Raw genomic sequence first — 3,825 nt, 5'->3', positions numbered from 1 at the left:
CCATAGTTTACATGCAATGCACATACAACAGACTCTTTGTTTTCACCAAGTTACCTGGAGATTGTACCGTAGTTGTACCAGTGCTTTTTAATGTCATTTCTTCTAGCTGCGATGTGTGAATTTAACAAGGCCCAATCTCATACAGATGGCAGCCATTTTATGATTCGGGCATCACTTGTGTCTGTGGAGACAAAACGCACTCTGTCGTCAGGCCACAAGTGGCTCGTCCTCAGTTGAGGATGCAGATAAGAGGGGCGTGTGGTCAGCACACCGCTCTCCCGGTCGTTATGATGATTTTCTTTGAGCGGAGCCGCTACTATTCGGTCGAGTGGCTCCTCAGTTGGCATCACGAGGCTGAGTGCACCCCGAAAAATGGCAACAGCGCATAGTGGCTCGGATGGTCACCCATCCAAGTGCCGGCCACGCCCGACAGCGCTTAACTTCGGTGATCTGACGGGAACCAGTGTATCCACTGCGGCAAGGCCGTTGCTTTCTGTGGAGATAAAACGGTCCCTAAATCTTTACGGTATCACAAAAATTTCATATTCGTTCGGTTGTACGTTAATACGATCTCATCTCCTTTACAACTGGATACTGGAGCATCATATAACGATACCGTTCTGCGTAAAGTCATGTCTATCAGAATCAACAGAAATGAGAGAAGGATATTGTCACCCATCATTGAAACTATATGCTTAGAGATATAAATTGGCATGGACTTATTTGTATTTTTCTTGTCTTCTGCATATATATACAAGGTGCATGAGTCCTAGTGTAAACGCACTTTATCTATGAAATGGTGCGTTCAAGCTTTTTCATGTTAAATACGTTCTAGACAAGCCAGTAAGGGCGTACAAAATGACGAACTTTACACTGGCTGGAAATCACTGCAAAATGGAGAAAACCAAATCAACCTTACTAGTTCAATGAGAATATTATACACTTTAAAAGAGCTCTCAACAGTGAATGTATTTTTAAATGTATACGTCTGGTGTCTGTTCTTTCGGACACAAATTTTCAACTTTCCCAGTTGATTTATTTTAGTATCTACTAGCAGACGTTACCAGTCTTTCCTTCGATTTCGAATCTGTTTTATCTAAAAAGCTTTTTTGTATAATAACTTATTACGTCACTATCGCTTAGATGTGTAAAATATAATCATATTGCTGGCTTCTACAAATTGTTGCATCTTTATATGTGACAACTAATTGTCGTAAAATGTGAATGTTTTTTATATGTCTAAGCGATCTAGTCGTAAAAAATTATTATACAAACATTTACAAAGTTAGCATATTTATGGAAACCAATACGTCAATTTTTAAAAAGGTTGTTTGTTTTACTTCAAATTGATGATACCAACAAAAAACCGTCCGTAGCTAACGATTTGTGCAAATTTCTTAGTTGGAAAACCAAATTTTCCAACATAATAAATGTGTAGAAAAACGTTCCTGTGCGAGAAAAGCTTTTTCTTCCACTGTCAACTTTGAATTTATTTACAATTTTAACGCTTGTAACGAATTATTAGAAAATGATAAATTTTTCTGTTCGGCATAGCATAACAAATGTTCAAAATGTCTTCCTTAGTACATTTTCATCTGGGAGCGACTGGCATCCTTCGTGATTTCTTTTTTATGTATCTGCATTTACATGTACATGACTATTCTGTAATTCAGAATAAAGTGCCTGGCAGAGGGTTCATCGAACCACTTCCAGACCGTTTTTATTACGATGATTATTTCTCCGTAAGTGGGTTGGCAGCAGTAAAACATTTTCGTATTCAGAGAAGATAGTTAGTGATTGAACCTGAAAAAATCTCGCCGCAACGAAAAACGCCTTTGTTTTAATGATTGCCACCACATCTCGCTTATCATATCCGTAACACTCTCGCCCCTACTTCGCAATAATACAAAAAAAAAGCCCTTCTACGGACGTTTCCGATGTCCTCCGTCAATCCTGTCTGGTAAGGATCCCATACCGCACAGCAATACTCTAGCAGAGGACAGACAAACGTATTGTAGACAGTCTCTTTAGTAGACCTGTTGCATCCTGTAAGTATTCTTTGGCTTCCTTCCGCAAAGTATTATCTATGTGATCGTTCCAATTTATTTCTAATTGTAATTCTTACCATTCAGTTGAACTGACAGTTTTTAGATTTATGTGATTTATCATGTAACCGAAATTAAATGGATTTCTTTTCGTACTCGTGAGTATGGCCTCACACTTTTCTTTATTTAGAAGCAATTGTCACTTTTCTCACCATGTAGATGTCGTGTTTAAGGCAGTTTGCAATTGATTTTAAACTTCTAATGACTTTACCAGACGATAAGAGACACCATCATCTGCAAATATTCTAAGATGCCTACTCAGATTGTCTCCTAAATTGTTTACATAGATTAGGAACAGCAGAGGACCATAACACTTGTAAGTAGGCTGTTTAGGTTTTTTTTATTGGTAACGCCACGTAGCGCTCTGTATGAAAATCACTGGCTGTGCTGTGTGCAATCTGTGGCTAGTTCGCATTGTTGTCTGCCATTGTAGTGTTGGGCAGCGGCAGCTGGATGTGAACAGCGCGTAGCGTTGCGCAGTTGGAGGTGAGCCGCCAGCAGTGGTGGATGTGGGGAGAGAAATGGCGGAGTTTTGAAATTTGTAAGACTGGATGTCATGAACTGCTATGTATATTATGATTTTTCAACACTATTAAGGTAAATACATTGTTTGTTCTCTATCAAAATCTTTCATTTGCTAACTATGCCTATCAGTAGTTAGTGCCTTCAGTAGTTTGAATCTTTTATTTAGCTGGCAGTAGTGGCGCTCGCTGCATTGCAGTAGTTCGAGTAACGAAGATTTTTGTGAGGTAAGTGATTTGTGAAAGGTATAGGTTAATGTTAGTCAAGGCCATTCTTTTTTAGGGATTTTTGAAAGTCAGATTGCATTGCGCTAAAAATATTGTGTGTCAGTTTAAGCACAGTCATGTAAAATTTTTCTAGGGGGACGTTTCACACTTCCTAGGGAACGCCAGATATCATTTCTGTTTTACTCGATACCTTTCCGTTGATTATTACGAGCTGTCACCTTTCTGACAGCAAATCACGAACCAAGTCACTCAAATGAGACGGTACTCCATAGGCACACAATTTGATGAGAAGTCTCTTGTAAGGAACGGTATTAAAAGCCTTCTTAAAATCAAGAAACAGCGGTAATACATAACGTTAGGACACAGTATACGTTCCAAAATCCTACTGTAAATTGACATTAGTGACATGGATCTGAAATTCATCGGATTTCTCTTATTTCCTTTCTTGAGTAGTGATGTGACTTGTTTAACTTCGCAATCTTTAGATACGGACCTTTCACCGAGTTATCGATTGTTTATGATTGTTAAGTATGGGGTTATTGTATCAGAATAATCTGAAAAGAATCTAATCGGTATACAATATAGACTGGAGGTCTTGCCTTTGTGAAGTGATAAGCTTTTTTGCTACATCGACGATATCTACTTCTAAGTTACTCAAGCTGGCAGCAGTTTTTAATTCGAATTCTAAAATATTTATTTCGTCTTATTTGGTGTAGGAATTTCGGAAAACCGTATTTAGTAACTCCACTTTAGTGACACTATCATCGGTAACGTTACCATCGATATTGCCCAGTTAAAGTATCGATTGCGACTTGCCGCTTACGTACCTCACAAACGCCTATAGTCTCTTTGGATTGCCTGCCAGATTTCGAGAAAAATTTTCGTTGTAGAAACTATAAAAAGCAACTCGCTCTGAAGTTCGCAAGACATTTGGAGGTTCTGTTAAATTCCCCTATCCTTCGGGACTTTGC

General features: G+C 38.6%; 1 pseudogene; it reads right to left on the bottom strand.

Moving 5' to 3' along the window:
- Positions 1 to 373: 373 nt before the first annotated feature.
- LOC126482722 (5S ribosomal RNA) lies at positions 374 to 491 on the bottom strand (annotated as a pseudogene).
- Positions 492 to 3,825: the final 3,334 nt, after the last annotated feature.

The sequence above is a fragment of the Schistocerca serialis genome, chromosome 5, assembly GCF_023864345.2.
Source record: "Schistocerca serialis cubense isolate TAMUIC-IGC-003099 chromosome 5, iqSchSeri2.2, whole genome shotgun sequence".
NCBI classification, from domain to species: domain Eukaryota; kingdom Metazoa; phylum Arthropoda; class Insecta; order Orthoptera; family Acrididae; genus Schistocerca; species Schistocerca serialis.
Note: the sequence above shows the minus strand (reverse complement) of the source record. Positions and strands in the feature narration are given on the sequence as shown.